Source organism: Pteropus alecto, unplaced genomic scaffold, assembly GCF_000325575.1.
Source record: "Pteropus alecto unplaced genomic scaffold, ASM32557v1 scaffold10, whole genome shotgun sequence".
NCBI classification, from domain to species: Eukaryota; Metazoa; Chordata; class Mammalia; order Chiroptera; family Pteropodidae; genus Pteropus; species Pteropus alecto.
Genome location: NW_006431210.1, coordinates 6,996,288 through 7,016,012, shown reverse-complemented (window position 1 = coordinate 7,016,012; position 19,725 = coordinate 6,996,288).

Here is a 19,725-nt window from a genome sequence, read left to right as displayed (position 1 = left end):
CACACACACACACACACACACACACACACACGTACCTAACATAAAGATATAACTTTATGGGTTAAAACCCAGAGGAGAGCCATCCTCTTTCCACCTCCAAATACCAAGATGTTCCATCACCTAAAGCTATAATTCTCCAGGGCATATTCTCTGCATCATCCCCACCCCTACCCACCCAACATATACAAACCACCAAATTCTGTCTTTGGAATAACCAATTAAATTTCGTCTTTCTACCTTTAAGTCAGCCCTGGCTGAGATTCTTCCTCCCTCCTTAACCCAAGATTCTATCCCTTCTGGGTTGAGCACAGTTGGAAACACAAAATATATAAACACACGTTGCGGTATTTTAAAAGGATAAACAAATTTTAACATGCCATTTTCTACACAAGGGGACAGTAAGTGAAAGAAAATTACAGAGAAATAGTTCCCATAACCTTCAAGATGGTGACATGACAAATACCACAAGAAAGTTGAAAAAAAATCTTGTTTCTGTAGCTCTGAGAATCCTTGGGTGAGACCTGCAGAAGCAGGAGGTGGCTATGGAGATTGGAAGACAGACTGCAGAGGTGCACCAGGCTCTGTTGCTGCCATCTTTTTTTGGTCTAGAGGAAAAAGAGGAAAAAAAATGTCAGAAAATGAGGCAGCCATTATGAGCCAAAAAGTGGGGCCCTAAACTGGAGAATCCAGGGCTTGCAACAATTAAAATGAGACTGTTTTAGAAGCAGTGGGAGAAACCCTGGGCCTTATCCTCTTAGGCCTACTGCCTGCTCAGTGTTCCCAGATGTCAAACACTGACCCTCCCACCCCTTAACGTTGTCTCTCCCCCACCCCCCGCCCCTGCTGCTCCCCTAGCCTCCTCCAGCCCTACCATTTCCCTGACACTCCCACATCAACACTCAGTCCCAGAATCTGCTTAAATATCAGCACCACAGGGCTAAGGGTGGAGATGTACTAAGCCTCACTGAGTGCCAGATGCCAATGTGAAGAGGGAGATGAAATGTGAATGGCTAAACATTGCCACCATGATTTAACCATGCCACGACATTTGGGGACATTCCAAGATAAGAGATGCCTAATGTAAAATTAAATTTATTTTAATCACAAAACCTTTTTTTATGGAATACTAATGGTCCCCCCCAAAAATGGTAGTTCAATTTAGAACAAATGACTTTTTTCTTTCTCTGAAAATATTTACAACTTTATATAATATCACAAAATGATAGTAGGAACATCTTATCAAGCAAGTGTGTGTGTGTGTGTGTATCTGTATATACACATATTTTTAGTGTAAAAATTACTTACGTGAGCAATATTTATGTCTGCACAATAAGCTGATGTACTAAGCTCATGTACTAAATTGCACCCATGGTGTGACACTATGCCCAATCCTAAAACCCCACACACCCCACCTTTTCAGGATCCGGGTTCATTTTCCTCTATGAGGCATACACACATTGTTAATTCCAAGATATATTTCTTTGAGTCTTTTGGCTTACTAAAAGGGAAAAGTAAGGAGAGATGTTATTAGTTACTGAATGCTGCTAAAGGACCCTTCTTGCATCTAATTGAGAAGTGGGATCATTTTGACCAAGCTTCAATCTAGATGAATTATGAACATTTAAAAAACATGATATTTTCCACATTTCATTATACAATATTAAAATGCCACTGTATTAGTTTTCTGTTGCTGCTATAACCGATTATCACAAACTAAGTGGCTTAAACATGTTTATTATCTGGCCATCAGAAGTAAGACATCATTGTCAGTGGGCGCTAGCAGGGCTTGTTCTTTCTAGAGGTTCTAGGGAAGAATCTGTTTCCTTGCTTTTTCCAGCTTCTCAAGGCCTCCTACATTGCTAGCTCATGGTCTCTTCCTCCATCTCCAAAGTCAGCAATGTACCATCTTCTTTTTTCTCTGACCCTTTTATAATGAACTTTGTGATTATGTTAAGCCTACTCAGATAATCCAGAATAATCTCCCTATTTCAAATCAAATGTGCATTTTAAATATAAGGTAACACATTATTAATAGTTTCTGGAGATTAGGAAATTAGGATGTAAACATCTTTAGGGGCCATTTTTCTATCTACCACATCACATTCAGTACTATCACCACTGATATCAGAAAACTAAGGATCGAGAAGCTATCATAGTCATAACAGCAGACACAAGTTTTCCAAGATTATAATTTTCACTTGAAAGCTCAGGTTTTATCACCGGCAACAAATGCTGTCAGTTGTTTTATTTGAAATGACTGGTTCACTTCATTCATTTTCAGTAAAATACCTACAAAACACCTGTTTGAATAATCATAAATTCTAAATCATTCTTTCAAATCAAATGGAATTCCTGTGAATTCAAGAGTAGAGATAACAAAATCGATTTTTCCTGCCTCATCAAGGACAACCTCAAGTAAAACTGGCGCTGAGAGCACAGGGCAGTGAAGAGTATGTCTTTAGCACAGTTTTGTGCTACTGCCTCAATTTGTCTGAAGGTCCCAACAGTTCTACCTACCATCTCTTTTGCACCATCAGTGCAAATAACAGAGTAAAAAATATAAGGTTATACTGTTATTATAAATGTAGTGTTGATATCATAGATCCTCCAGAAAGGGTCACAGGGACCTACCCTCTCTCACTCCCAGGGGTGTGAGTGAGACCACACTTTGAAAATTGCTGTTTTCAGAAAATAAAACCTGCCAGCAGATGGCAGCAGGTACAGCAGCATTTTCCAATTTACGTTGGCCATGATTTAGGAAATAGTTATTTCATAACAAATTTTAACTTTTGCCTTTAAAGCTCAAAGATAACATTTCTTTTCAAAAAATATTTTTTCCAATTGAAATTTTTTTTAACCTGAAGGAGTTTCTGTCAAGTAGTCCGCCAGCCCAATCCAGAAAATATTTTAAAACATACAATAGAATTCCATGATACAAGTGTTACTTAAACTCACAACTCAAACTATACAAAAACTTTTTCTTGAGATGACCATCATATTTTAGTATGCAGGAGTCCTCTGGACCTACTTCTCACTGTCATCTAGAATATTAAAAACAGTAAAAAGCCTTGATAAGAGTAATTCTATCGTTTTATTAAACCAAACAAAATTTAAGTGTTCTGCCAACTGGAATTACTATAAAATTGAAGAGTTTATGCAAAGAGTAATGTCTAAAATTTAATAAAGCTCACTTTTTTCTTTTAAAGGTTGAAGGTCAGTCTTTCTTTTGCCTTTTTTTTTTTTTTTTTATTAACTCTATCATAGCTCTGAGGAAGAGCTCAAGAAAGAAAATTGGATCTCAGCTTCTGTGTATTGTCTTAAGGCTTCTCAGTTAATGCATCTTTTTTCTAATTCACAGAGAAAGGGTTCTGAATTTTATTTATAAAATGTCAAGTTTTCATGATGAATATCATAAATGATCCTGGAAGATATGAGATATAACAATGGAGCAAAATATTAGTAAACATGTATTTCTGAACAAAAACTAACCGAATAAATTGTATAATTTGGAAAATAAGTAAATATGAGGTAGAATTAAAATACTGTTGATAATAAAATGTAAAACAAACAGGAAAGTGATCAGAACTGAAGTGTTCCACATTGAAGTCTTATATTAAGATTTTATTTGTTAATTTTGTAGTTTAAAATTTAAGGGAAAAATCTAAAAGGATAAAGTATAATTTTTTAAATAGAAGAAAATCGCATAAAGAATAAAAGTATCTCAATTGAAAAATAGTTATCACTACCAAAAAAAGACTGAAATTTTTTTACTTATTTTCTGTCTCACACATTAAAACTTAGATTCCATGAGTTCGAGGATTTTTCTTTTTTTATTACTAAAGACATCTCAGCACCTAAAACAATGTTACACACATGAGAAATACTCAAAAATTATTTCCTGACTATCTTAGATTACTTATATGAAATAACAAAGACACTTAAGTCTTCAGTAGTAGACAAGAATATATACAAAGTACAGTTCACTAAATAGAAAATACAATAAGTAATAAATGAACATAAAATAACACTCATTATTTCTAGTAATCAAAAAAAAGCAAAAAATTAACCTGATACTATTTTACCCCATCATATTCCAAAATATTTTAAGAGGTAAAAAAGTAATCACACTGATGATATATATCAAGTTGCAAAAATGATTTGGTAAACCCACAATTAGTTTGTTTCTCCTACACACACACACACACACACACACACACACACACACACACACTCAAACACACACACCTTGATGTGTAAAGGTGATCACTGGTTAATTTATGTGCAGAAAGAACAATAACAAACCAATTCTACAATATGGGAACAGTTAAGCAAACTGAAACACTGTATGAACCATTTATATAGGCATGGAAATTATTTATGAAGACTGTGTAGTGATAAATAAAAATGGTTACATATCAACTGTAACAAAGCATGGCATAACTCCATGATCACAACAATGTAAATTAAGTTAAAGCTGCTTGTTGGAACATTATGTTGTCTCAGAGAAATTCTGTTTTGGAATATAAATTGAAACAATCTCTTAGCAGGACAATTCCACAGTATATGTTTCAAAGTTGAACTGTTCATATCCTTCTAGGAATTTGTTATGACCTAGTCTCCTACGTGAAAATTCATCCAATGATTCAACAAGATTTCCTGCACATCTCTACGTACTGGACAATGGGGATTCGAGATGAAGTGTGAGCATTTCAAGGTACCAGTCCAGTGGATGAGACAAAGACATGAGATAGGTATGATAGAGTAGAATATATAAAATATAATTTGAACAGAATTATGTAGTAAAATAAAGAGATTTTATAAAGTGTAATATTGAATAAGTGAGACTTGAGCACAATTCTATAACAGAACAGAAATCACACCTAGCTCTAGTTTGTTGGAATGAGGAAAGGCCCCTGAGAATAGTTGATACTTGCCAAGCATATTTGCCAGATGAAGATGACATGAGGTAAGGACTGATTGGCAAGGCAAGGGAAACTGTGGGGTCAGAGGCAAGGAATAGAGAGAGGGCAGGCAACCTGGTTGCAGATGGCCATGTTCAGTGTAGTAGATCAGGGCTGGATACTAATGGTAATTGAAATCAGACATAGGCTGAAGTCATCATTGTCATCAGCATTCTTTGAAATAAGAAAAACCATAATCTCATCAATCCTCTTCTTTCAAATCGCATGTTATCTCTACCTTGAGCACAGTAATGTGGATGCGTCTCAGCCCTCCCCTGGGAGTTAGCCCTTAGGAAGACCCGCTTCTTCTAAGCTCCTGATGGTTTTCTTTTGACCCAAAGGCCAGTCTTCTTTTCCTTCAAGCACACCAGCTCATTTCCATACAGCATCCAAGAACTATATATAACACACAGAAGTACCTTTTCTCAAACTCTGAAATGATCAGTATGAAGTCAAGAGGAGAATAGTGTTCATCAAAGAACAAATTCAATCACTTCTAGGAGATTGATGGTTGATTAAATATCTTAGTCCTCTTGGGCGCCACCCTTTGACACCAGAAGAGACTTGACCCCTACAACCACATCCCACCCAGCCTGTCCCCATGTTACAGTTAGAGACTCACTGCCCGGGGTAGTTGGCCAGGGGGTATTTCTATGCCTCGCCACAAGATACTTTTCTGGGTGCACCCTGGTGCTCTGAGGAGAGTGGGGCCGGGCCCTCCCTCCGAACCCTGAACCCCATCTCCACCACCCCTCCCCCTACACAAAACCCAGTAGCGGCCTAGCCAGGAGAAAGTAAGAGAAAACACAGCGGCCAGTGGGAAAAGACTGAAAGGCTTCGCTGCATCCTCGGCTCGGCTCACGAGGGCCGTGTCTGAGTGGCACGTGGAGAGGCGTGAGCCAATCAGCCTCTCAGAGCCAAGGGAGCATATGAGGCCGTCTTGAATTTGTCAGGCGGAGCAAGCAAGGCAGCCAGTCACGGCTCACTGCCCCCTTACTAGCTCAACACCCGGAGCAAGAGATGCGATACACCTACAGAGGCTCCCAGCAGTAGAGCTCCTCGTCCCATTGCCCTCGCTTCTGCATGGGAGAGTCTGGATGATCTGCACTTGATCTCAGAACATCGTTCATCCCTTTCCTCAAATTCCCACAATAAAAACTGCCAAAGACTGGAGTAGGGCCGGGGAAACGCTCCTGCCTCTTGATCCTTGCTGCACCCAGTTAATGGAAACATATATGTAACAAGTCGATTTACGAGTTTATTGACTTATTCCTCAACCATGGAGGCCAATTTCAATGACTTTTTTACATTACTAAGAAGCCCCGAAAACATTGCCCTACTCCCAGATTGTGGCGCTATCGGTGAAATTGCAGTTGTTTGACCCTGGGAAGCAGTATTAGAAAGTATGGGAGACCGTTGATGGGCAGCAGAGTCTCCATGGAACGAGTCCAAGGAGTCCCTAACATACTGCGAGATACCAACACGTTCCATCACCCAAACGTTACAACTCCTCAGCATATTTACTCTGCACACTCCCATCCTCCTCCCAACACACAGTCCACCAAATCCTGTCTGGAGTAACCAGTTCCCTTCAACTCCGACTTCGTACCTTTAAGTCAGTCCTGGCTGAGGTTCTTCTTCCCTCTTTAACCCAGGATTCTAGCCATTCCTTGTTAAACGCAGTTAGAGACAAAAAATACACAAATATAAGTCTGTGTATCTGAGGAGTACATTTTTTATTGTATATGTGATAGAGGCAGTAGAGAAAAGAACATCACAGTACTTTTACTAGAGAGAAATAAAGTTACCACAGCCCTCAAGAAGGTGACACGACAAGTCACCACGAGGAAGGAAGTTAGAAAAAAAAATAGTCCTGCAGCTCTCAGAATCCTTGGGTAGGACCCGCAGAAGCAGGTGGTGGCTGTGGATACTGCAAGACAGACTGCAGAGGTGCACCAGGCTCTGTTGCTGCCATCTTTTTTTGGTCTAGAGGAAAAGGAGAAGGAGAAAACTCTGTCAGAGAATGAGGGAGCCATGATGAGCCAAATAATAGGGCCTTGAACTGCAAAATCCAGGGCTTTCTCCCAGAAGCAGTGGGAGAAACCCTGGGCCTTATCCTCTTAGGCCTACTGCCTGCTCAGTGTTCCCAGATGTCAAACACTGACCCTCCCACCCCTTAACGCTGTCTCTCCTCCCCTCTCCCCCAGCCTCCTCCTCCAGCCCTACCATTTCCCTGACACTCCCACATCAACACTCAGTCCCAGAATCTGCTTAAATATCAGCACCACAGGGCTAAGGGCTGGGATGTACTAAGCCTCCCTAAGTGACAGAAGTCAATGTGGAGAAGGAAATGAAATAGGAAAGACTGAGCATTTACCTTATATCCACATTGTCACCATGGTTCTTCCATGCCATAATACTTGGGAACATCCCAAGATAAGAAGTGATATCTATTATGAAATAAATGTATTTTTATCAAAAAAACATTTTTCATATATTATCAATGGTACTTAAAAATGTCACGCAGAAACAATTGACTTTGCTCTTTTCTGAACTATTTAAACTTTGTATAATGAAACACAAAATGATACTGTGAAGATGTTATCAAACAAGAATGTGTATGTGTGTGTGTGTGCACGTGTGTGCCTATATACATATATTTTTGGGTGCAAAAATTATTACATGGGCAACACTCACACTTACACAATGCCCTGATGTAATAAGCTCACGTGATAAAGTGCATTCATGGTAACAACAGTATGTCTTGATCGTAAAAGCTCTGCTCTTTCATACCTTTTTTGAAACTCGGCTTGTTTTACTTTAAACACGCACACATTGTTAGCAGTTCCAAGATGTATTTATTTAAATCTCTTGGTTTATTTAAGGAGAAAAGGAAGAGGTGTTGTGATCAATTACTAAGTGCTGGGAAAGGATCACTCTTGCATATAATTAAGAAGTAGGACTCATTTGGTCAAAACTGTCAGTCAAGCCACATTAAACATTTTAACATACAAAACTGATTTTAGAATCATGAGAGTGAAACAAAGAAATGCATTTTCCACTTTCCACTTTGAGTGTAATTTACATCATTTATTCATGAGCAAAATCTATAAGTAAGTAGGTTTTACAAATAAAGAAATAACCAAATTGAAGTTTTAGTATTTAAACTCACCTGTTAATATGTTTTTTAATGCTTTAACTTCTTTCAGCTTCTCTAAAGAGTTTCTGTTTGGTGCTTCTATTGCCTCTAAAGTTGTGTGCCACTCCAAACTCACTGTCACATCATCATCTGCATACTAGGGCCTGTCGTGGGTCATATGCTGTGAAGTAACGTAATCGGCTTTTCAGTTCAATCTTATTTTACATTTAACATTTAAATTCAGAAGTTCAGAATTAATCTGGAAGATCCAAAGAATATTAATATTCTTAAATACTAGAAAATTTGCATATGAAAATGTATTCCTTCTCATGAAACTGAGAGCTAAGTTTCAGAATTCTTACAGATGAATGTGCTCAAAATGATCAACAATATTATTCCCCCACATGTTCTGGTTTAGCAGTCAGTTTATTACTGCAGAGCTTAGAATATTTGGGGAGAAAATCTTACTGTAAGGTAAAATCTACAGAAATTCACAAAATTAGTTTTGTGATAAAGATATTACCCAATTGTTATGTCGTAGGGCAGATCTTTACTATTTTTCTTACACCCAAGCTAGAATTTAATGTTTCAGTTATTTTAAGAGTCACAGTCTGATTATATACATATGCAGCCTTTCCATCACTGAGTTTAGAATTAAAAAGTTGAAAACAGATACGATGTACTAATTTAAAATAAACTGGAAGTCATATATGAAAATTAAATTAAGTTAAATATTAATATTAGGTTAGATCAAAGATTCATTAACAGATAAGTGATACTGGTAAAAATTTAAAGTGCACTTCAAATAATTCTTCGGCAGTATAGTTTGGCAGTATAGTGGTTCTCAAAGTGTGGTACTAGGGCTCCAATATTCTTTCAAGGGATCCACAAGGTCAAAACTAGTTTTGTAATACTATTAATAATAATGTTAAGTTAAATAATTTTAACTTTTCTCTCTCTAAAGACTGTACAATGAAATTTCCCAGAGGCTATATAATCATATATAAATGATGATGCCAGTGGTTTTATCTGTCATTGCTTTTGTACCAGTAGTTCAGATATCAAAGCAGTAAATTTTAAAAGGCGAGTAACATCTTAATATTTTGAAAATAGTTTTGAACTCGCAAACACCCTCAAAGCATCTCTGGTTCCCTCTACATTCCACACTTTGAAAACTGCAGTATTAGGGTAATAGATCTTGCCAGCAGGTGACAGACAGTATAGTGCAGCATCTTCAAATTAATCCTGGCCAGAATGTATGACATTGTGAGTTCTCGCATGTAATCTTAGATTAGGCAACGCCTTCTTATTTATCACAAAAACACGAGCAACGAAAGAAAAAAGATATTTGGATTCTGTAAAAACTAAAAATTTTTGTACTTCAAAGGATATTATCAAGAAAATAAAAAGATACCCACAGAATGGGAGAAAATATTTGCAATTCATATATCTGATAAGGGACTTATATACAGAATGATAATGTCTTACAACTCAATTAGAAGACAACCAAATTTAAAATAGAAGAAAAAGCTGAACAGACATTTCATCAAAGAAGAGATACGAACAACTAATAAGCACAAGAAAAAATGTTGAACAATATTAGCCATGAAAACTCCAATGATATACAACTTTGCATCCACTAGTAAGGCTGTATAAACAGAAAGATAACAAATGTTAGCAAAGATGTCAAGAAATTAGAACCCTTATACCTTGCTAGTGGGAATGTAAAACAGTGTAGCCACTTTGGAAAACAGTTCCCCAAACAAGTATAGGGCAAGAGAAATGTAAACATATATGGACACAAAAACTTGTACATAATAGCCAAAAGATGTAAACAATCCAAATGTCCATCCACTGATGAATGGATAAACAAAATGTAGCATATCCATACAATGGCATATTATTTAGCTGTAAAAAGGAATTAAGTACTAGTACATGTTACATTATGGATAAATCTTGAAAACATTATGGTAAATGAAAGAAGCCATTAACAAAAAAAAGATATTTTTCCATTTAGAGGAGATATCCAGAATAAGCAAATCTATAAAGACAGAAAGTAGATTAATGGCTACCTAGGGCTGTGGCTGAGAAAATGGTAAGTGACTGCTTACGGGTATGGGGTATCTTTTGAGAGTGAAAAAAATATTCTAAAATTGTGACAACTGTTGCAAAATATGTGAATATATTAAAAACTCACTGAATTGTACATTTTTTAAAAAGGCAAATTTTACAATTGTAATTGAAAAATAAATTTTATAAAAATTTAAGGTAAATTTTATGGTATGTGAATTATATCTAAATGAAACTGTTATATGTATACAAAAGTCAGTGCCCTTATTATGACTTTAAGACACCATATGATCTACCCTTAGTATTCTAACCTCATTTCCTACTATCTTCCCCTTTCTCCCCTCCAGCTTTTGCTTCAAAGATGCCAGGCATGTTGCCACCTCAGTCCTTTGCATTTGGCATTTCCTGTTTCAAATATTCTTCTTTCAGATGTGTACAGGAAATTCTCTCAGTCTCTTAAGTTTTTGCCAAAAAATTAGTTTCCCAATTAGGACTTCCATTGTTATCCAAATGAAATTTTCAACCCCCTCTGACATATCCTATCAATCCCCATTCTGCCTTTCTTTCTCCTTAGCATTTTTAATATCTAAAATAGTAAATATTCTATTTTTCTTATTTCTTTTCTATCTCACATTTTAGAATATAAGCTAAACGAGTACTAAGATTTTTGCCTGATTGTCAAATACTATATCCAACACCTAAAACAGCATCATACAGATAGGACCTCATAATTATATGATGAGTGAACATCTGTAAAACATAAATGGTTTATATAAAATTATAAGAAAAAAAGATTCCAATATGGGGCAACATGAAAAAAGATAACTCACAGAAAAGGAAATACAATTAGTAATAAATGATTAATAATAAATCATGATGAAACAATTTCAATCTTGTAATGGAAAATGGAAAATGTTATCTGAGCTACAATTTTAGCCTATCATATTAACCAATATTTTAAGTGATAATAAAATCATTCCAATGCTATATTCCAAGTGTCCTAAAATGATCTTATAATGCCATTTCTAGTTATCTTTTCTTAGAAAACAATCCAAAGATAGAAATGACTATATAGGTGATGTAGAATGCTAAAAGAGTAAAAGCAAATAAAATTCTAATAACAGCAAAACACTTAACTAAGAAACAACTATATTTAGTTATTTAAATTATGTTTCTGTAGACTATGTAATAATAAATGAAAATGCTTACATATGTAAGGAAACGAAGCACACCATAAAACTCTACTAAGCGATCACAACTATGTAGTTAAATTTCAACTTGATGGGATACCATAGAGCCACAAAGAAGTGGTGATGTTGCTATGGGCAATTTACCAATTTGAAACGTGCATATTATTTTCAAAAATAAATCCTTGCCTAGATGTTCAAGCTGTGATCAATTTTCAACAACTTATACTAAACACTTATATAACAGGCACTGTGCCAGACAAGGGAGATTTAAAAGATGAATATTAATTATCTCAGGGTAACAGTTATAGATTAGTGGGGGAGATGAGGAAATAATTATTTGAAATAGTTGAATAGAATTTTGTCCTACAGTAGAACAGTAGCTCTGTTTGTTGAAACAAAGGCTTCTGAGCACAGTTGATATTTCCCAGCTATATTTGCCAAATGAAAAATGCATAAGCTAAGGACTGCTTGGCAAGGTAAAGAAAACTGTGGGGACAGAGGCAGAGTGGAGAAAAGAAAGACATCTTGTTTGAAGATGGTAAAAAGTTTAGTGTGGTAGATCATCATCATCATCATCATAATAATGGTAATCGAGATTAAACACAGGCCAAAGTTATTGCTAGCTTCCTCCCCATCCCTCGGCCTGCCCCCATGTTACAGTGACAAAAACTCAATGAGGGGAGGAAATGGCCCGGAGTCACTGGCTAGGGGGGATTTCTATGCCCTGAGGTGGATTTTTAGGGGATGAGACCCAGTCACCTCACAGCCTGGCCCTCGCCAGGGCAGCTCCCCCTCTTCCACTGATCCAAGAAGGATGAGAGCCGCTACCCAAGTCCTACAGCTTCCCCTTCCCCATATCCTGGAGCCCGATCCTTCAGCGGCTCCCTAGTCCAGTTACCTGTCAGTGCCCAACGAGCCTGAAAAGGCACACAGGGTACTGAGCAGTTAACGGCCACCCACCTCTGCGGTTGCAGCTAGGGGCGTGTCCGAGCACGCGCAACTCATAGCCAATCAAAGGCAAGGGAGAACTGGTGGACGCTTCTGAGTGGCTTGCCTGGAGGCACGAGTTTCGCAGCCAATCAGAGCCAAATGAGCTCCAAGGCTGCATCTCCAGGAGTTGTGTCTTTTGATCTGAGCCTCCTCAGTCCAACAGGGCTAACACAGCAACTAGAGCAGTGGAGGAATGACCTATATAGGGGCACTAGCCTTGTGGCCAGTCAAGGCCAAGAAAGGGAGGCGTGTCTTGGGACTTCATCTGGGATGAGAGCAACAGGAACATCTAGAGGTCTCGCACTGTAACCTCTGCCATAAATGCCCTTCTGCTTTCCTTCCCTGTTGACTCCAATTCTTCCTTCAAAGGCCAACTCAGTGCCACACTCTCCTCTAAGCCTCCGCCAACCTGGAAGAATCTGACCTGGTGTCGTCCAGCCCTGGTCATCCTATATTGAGATTCCCCTGCTTTTGTCCCTCCCCACTGAGACTAAGAGCTTGTCATACAGCCCGGAAGAGGAGGCATAATTGCACAATAACGACTTGCAGGGGCTTTGAAGGCCTCGCTTCACTCACAGCCAGGTTCCACAACCTCCATGCTGTGTGGCCACAAGGAAGAAGAATTAACCCCTCTAAGATTAGCTTTCTCATCTGCATAAGAGAGGAAGATGAAAAAAGCCTCCATTTGAGTTACTGGATAAAGCGGCAGAAAAACCTAGAGCAGGTCTTGTCATTTTCCTAACCTTCTGAAGAATGAGAGGAATTCAGGAGCTGAGAAATGGGAGAGAGAGTGATAGTATCTTGTTACCTAAAAGTTTCTTAGCATATAGGCATTTCCAGATTTACGGCAGCTCTCAATGGCATTGGCAGAACTGTGCCTAGCGAATACAAGCCCCAGGAGATGTTCTTTAACATGAAGAAAATGGCTTGGATAGGGGATGAGGTCCCCATACTAGGAGGGGTCCAGCAGGAAGGAGGGCTCTCCCCGAAGTGGAGCTGGACAGGAAGACCACTCATACCCAGACTCAGAACCTTTGACCACGAAAGGAACAAGTTCTGTAGCATTTTCCCCTTTGGTCAAACCCTCCTTGTCTCTAAAATGAGAAGTCCAGGCTGGACTTCCCTACGTGGAAAATAGGGTTAGGGAGGACAACTCAACCTCGGAAAAAGCCTAATACTCCCAAACCGTTTCACTGTACATTCTGGACCTCATGGTCTTTCATTAGGAACACCTTCTCCCACCCTGCACCCCTATGTCTTCAATCATTTCTCTCATTGTTTCCTTTACTTTCAAAATACTATGTACTAAATAAATACTAAAATCTGGCTTTCCCTGGAGGACACTAATTTTTCTCTAACCTCCTCTAGAATGACTGTTCTTTCTCAAACACTTTTTTTTTTTTTTCCAAGCAAGGCAACCCTTGGTTGACCTCACAGATTGCAAGGACCTTGTCAGCTTACAATCCCTTATTTTTTATTTTCTACGCCTACAGTACCTTCAAACACTATTGATTATAAAAGATTTGGAGGAGAAAATATGGCTTCCTTGTTGCTCATTTTCTTTCCCCAATCGTGTCTGTGTTCACTTCCTTTAAATCTCATCTCCTCTGAAATACATCAGACTCTTAAATCTCTGTACTACAGTCCTAACTACCCACGATCTGCCAATTCCTTCATTCACTGAGGACTCTTCACCTGGCTCACGGCCTTACTCTCCATTACATTACTCCCCATCATGCCTTTTAACTGGGATCACTGATGTCCACTCCAGTACCCTGGACCCAGTTCCTTAACCTCATTTTCGACAATCCTCTCTGCATCTCACCTGGTCATTGTCAACTTTGCCACCTTTCACATATTTATTTTAAGCATCCTATTCTCCAAAAATCACCTTCTATATTTTCCTAACGCTTTTGTCTTAATAGCTCTTCTCCAATAATCCCTTGATCCATTTGAGGCCTCCAGTTGATTAGTTCACCGCTCTTGCTGCCCACAGCCCCCTTTGTTTCTTTGCTTTCCTTCCACCTTGCTTAGATGCTATGGCTCCATCACTGTAACAATTCACTTCAATAATCGTCAACTCCTTATCCTCTCTCTTCCTAAATCATTTTAGGCGGAGAATCCCAAACACAGTAAATTCAACTCTCCACTTACTTGTCCTCTGAATCTGAGAAGTTTAATGTGATAGGAGAAAATAAACTAGACATGCGTAGACTGATCTCACATCTCGTTTCTAACTATGAAACTTACGTGGGCTCTTGCCATTCTCTAGCAATCTTAATAGATTTCGCCAATCAATTTCACACCTCTTTTCACATCGGAATTCCAGCATTCCTCCCATTCAGCCTTTGACCATGTCTCGATTTACTGAGTATTAGAATAGAATCACCTAACTTTCCAAACCTTCTAACCCACTTGCAATGCATCCACATCGTGTCCTATTAAAATGCACGACCCTCCTTTGCTCTTACTAAGGTCAACAACTGCTCAGTCTCTCTTCTCTGCTAGATTATCCCCAACTCTTCCTTGACCCCATACTCCACTTATGCTACAGCAACCAATATCTCTGCTTTCCTTTATAGCAAAATTCTTCAGAAGAGTTGTCTGTGCCTATGGTCCTCACCTGCCATTCTCTCTTTATCTCCACAACTTCATTGATTTTGTTCTTATACAAATCACCAACAACCACTATGTTCCCCCAATACGAAATCAATTTTGGAATAAGTAAGAACATGGTTAGTTAGCAAAATTAAGAAACAATGAAATCTTAGCTGATGGAAAAAGGGAAAGAAAAACTTATGGTAAATATTCTATCAAACACACTAAAATCATACATTAATATTTTCCTAGCCAATTGGCAAGTATTCTTAAAATATGAAAATACTCATTGATAAAGAAGGTATAGGCAAACAGGTACTCCTACACTTGTGAGAGACCTAGAAATTTGAGAATGTGTATTAATAGCCAGAAACACATATCATTTGACCCAAGAAATCTACTTAAAAGTAATTTTTCTTTTAGAATGAATCAGAGATAATCATTAAGAATAATGTAAAGGAAAGCCATGGCAGCATTATTGAAACAGTGAAAAATTGTTAATAATCTAAAGGCCAGACCAAATATTATGAGATTGAATCAATTAATTATGGAACACCCACAACATAGAATATTATACAGTCTTTAAGCTGCTGATTTGGAAAGCTATTAAAGATAACATTCTCCCAGTAATGAGTATATTCTCATACAATGTATATAATATGATTCTAAATTTGTGTCATTTTTATGTATATATATATATAATGAGTTCATTATTATTTTATATATTATAAATATTTTTGTGTGGAAACTTAATGATAGTTATCTGCTTGTCAATTATAGCTGTTTTTTTCTTTATAACTTCTTTTTAGATATCCTTAGACATCTGAAAATTTCAGTGATATTAAATGTCCCTGGGGGAAACCCCTCTGAGGTCTATTCTCATGTACCAGGATATCTCGGTGCTTCCTTTCACCGTCAAGTTCTTTGAAATAGAAGACCATGCTCGCTGTACTCACTTTATCCACTTCCATTGACTCCTCATGCCAAGGCTGTTTCCTCATTCTTGTCCTAATATTGTTCTCATTAAGCAAAATGAGAGGGAAGATAGAATAATCAGCGGGATCATTTCATAAACTATATAAGTGTCTAACCTGTGTACTGTATACTTGAAACTAATTGAAAAATGTTTAAAAAATACTAAGCCCAATGCCGTCTGATCTCGGAAGCTAAGCAGGGTCAGGCCTGGTTAGTACTTGGATGGGAGACCACCTAGGAAGAGCAGGTGCTGCAGGCGTAAAAAATAAAAAATAAGGGATCGTAAGCTGACAAGGTCCTTGCAATCTGTGAGGTCAGCCAAGGGTTGCCTCACCTAAAACAAACAAACAAACAAACAAACAAATAAAATAAATAAATAAACAAAAGAGCTACGGTCTCTTATTTTCAAATCAAATTGTCACCTCTAGGTTCTTCTTTGAACCCAAGGCATTTTACACTTTTTCATTATTTAATTCTCCAAAATCTGCACACCTTTGCTTTCTAAGGTACTGATCTCTCTTGGTTTTCCTCTCTACCCAAAGTTTGCTTCTTCTACCTATCTTTTTTCTTCTCATGTTTTACACATTATTTGAATTTTTAATTCCAATGGAAGCTTTACCAAGAAGCTCATAAAGTTCATCCTTTAAGGCCTCTCACTTGCATGGGTTCCTTTGAAGGCCTTGGGGGAGGGAAGTTTCAAAGGATAATTTTCTTAAGTAAAATTATGACTTTCATACAGAAATCAAATATACATGTGTTAAAGATTTTATTTTAAGCATAATGAGAAAACCAGTTAGAGGTTATAACCAGTTCTGGGAAAAACCAAAGAACAGACACATTTATAGATTGGGAATATTGAAATGAATGTGCAAATGAAGACAAAGCTGATTTTTCCCAAAGAGAAGAGAGTTGTCCCTCCATTGGGCAGAATTCGTTTGCATTTCTACATATGAGAATTATTTTGCATTGCTATCAGTTATCTATAAGTTAGTCGTTAAATAGCTCCCATAGAATTAGAATCAGATAATGCCGAAGATGTGTTGTAATCAATACCTTTCTATGAAGCAGATTTTTCTATACAGTACAGCAATGTGCTAACAAATAACAATCTTATGCTTAACAAAAGTAAATAGCTTAACTGTAATTAGCTAAAACTGTTCTTTTCCCACTTGGAATTTACACATACTTCTCACGTAAGAGGCTCAGGGCTTGCCGTAAATATTTTGGGAAACCCGACAAAGGGAAAATTGAGGTAGCAATACACTTAGGTTGGATTTCGCAGCCTACATGGATATATTCATGTAGTGCCTAATTGCTTCTGAATATAATTAAGTCACCGCTAACTGTCATGGTACAGGAATGGCTTCTAGTAACAGTCCTACTGCCATCTGCGCCTACTTACCTAACATGAAGCAAAGGTGCAAGACTCAACCTAAAGTTCACAATATTTCATGGCAACATCAACAATCAATTAGGCATTGAGTATCACCAACGTAAATAATTTTTAAGATTAATTACTGGATCCTCAGATCTTACCCCTCAAAGAAGTATCATACAAGTTTTCTCATATTTCACGACAGTCTTAAAATTTTGCAAGACTCTTCTTATAATGAGCTGTGGTGCTTAAAGAAATTTTTTCTCAACTATCAATAATAAAGAAAAATTTTTGATTAAACCATGCTGGAAGGAAGATTGAATTGCCTCTCTATTCTCGCTACGGAAAACATTTTTTAAATTGTTGTTATATGAAGAAAGAATCAGAGTATATGCAGCAGAAAACATGGGGGAACACTTTCATAAAGATGTAGTAGACAATATAAATTGTGTATTTTTTTAGGATTTTGTGATTTTTGTCTTTTCAGCTTTTTCAAATTTATCATTTTATTTCCTTTATTGTGCTAAAGAAATACTTCTTTTTAACCTAATTTTGTATTTGTAAATTTGCATTTTTTCTCTTAAAAAGGACCCTCAAATTGAATAAGGCTCAGACCCACAAATCTAGAGCCAAAACTGACTTCCAGTTGGAATCATATAGTACGTAGCTTTTTCAGATTGTCTTCTTCACTTAGCACAGGTATTTAAGGGTTTCTCCATGTCTGTTTGTGGCTTTATAGCTCATTTCTTCTTATTGTTAAGTAATATTCCATTGTATGGATGTGTACCACTTTTCCTTTACCCGTTCATCTATCGAAGGACATCTTGGTTGCTTCCAAGTTATGAAAAGGGTGCTATAAACATTCGCATGCAGGTTTTTGTATGGGCATATTTTCAACCTTTTTGGGTAAATGCCAAGGAGCACAATTGCTGGATCATGTGCTAAGAGTATACTTAGTTTTGTAAGAAATTGCCAAACTGTCTTCCACAGTGGCCATAGCATTTTGCATTCTCACAAACAATGAATGAGAGTTCCTGTTGCTCCGCATCCTTGCCAGCATTTGACAGCGTTTTGGATTGTAGTCATTCTAATAGATGTATCTCTCATTGTTGTTTTAATTTGCATTTCTCTATTGAGATATGATATTAAGCATATTTTCATATGCTTATTTGCCATCCGTATATCTACTTTGGTGACTGGATCACCACAGTGTAATGACTGTCAACTCCAGGACTCTAGAAGCCCGATTATTTTCATTCCCCAAGTGACCAGTGAATGGGCCCTTGTGATCTGTGATGCAGCCAGCAGGGGTCAGGGGTGAAATGAGTCCCCAGTCTATCAAACCAACACCATTCTTAAAAGATGCCTCCTGTATGTGAATGAATTACAAACCTAATGTTTGCAAAGTGGTTGTCCCATTACGAACACCTAGAGTGGAACAATATCTTTTCTTAAGACAGGGAGCCACCACTGTCAACACTGGCTCCCATCCATCGAGGGTTTAGACACTCAGCAAGGTCCTTCCCGTCCATTATTTTACTCATTTCTCACAGTGGTCTTGCCCAACAGCTACTGGAAGTCCCATTTTATAGTTGAAGAAACTGAGATTGAGAGAAGTGAAACAACCCACCAGGATCGCACTGCTGGTAAGTGATGACACCAGCATTTTGAAACCAAGTGCTAGACAGGGCCTCTTCTGCCCCTTCTTACTGATGTTCATTAGCTGTGAAGCAGAGTTCATAGCAACTCTGGACTTTGCGCATGTGGCCACTTCCGGGCCATTTCCACACCCTGCATTATTTGAGCCCCACCACAATCTTGTGTGTGAGGCAGGGCCGGGTTCGGCGACTTGCCCAAAGTTTCTTGGTTTGCTCGGAAGTAGCAAATCAAGGAGAAAATGAGAAGCAAGAGAGAGGATGATTTCCAGGGAAATCAAGACAGTCCAGTGTCCTAGCATGGAGCAGATGAGACACATGAGCTCAATCCTGCCTGTCACTCAGCCTCCCAGATGCCCATCGACACGTGTGTCCCTCAGGTTTTCGTAGCTTGAGCTCTCCCCACTTATTCCCTGTCTCTCCTTTGGGCCTGTATCCTGCTTCTCATCCCTCACCCTGCCCCGCTGTGCCTGCTGTAGAATGAGTCTTCCAACTTTTGGCCCATCCCTGCTCTCTTATCATCCCACCCAATGAAGTCAAACCACTAAGCTAAGCTCCAAGGCCCCCCTCCCATCTCTCAGAACCCAATTGTCCCCCCCGCCGCCCCCGCGTACAGCTCCCCCCAGAAATGAGCTCATCCCACCCCATTCTTTGCATAAACTGCCCTACACCTTTCCAGAATCTCTCCTAATCCAGAGCCAGCTCCTAATTGCAGCCCAGGTCTGGGTGTTGAAAGTCACCATTCTGGGCTTGGATTCTCTCTGCCTTTGGT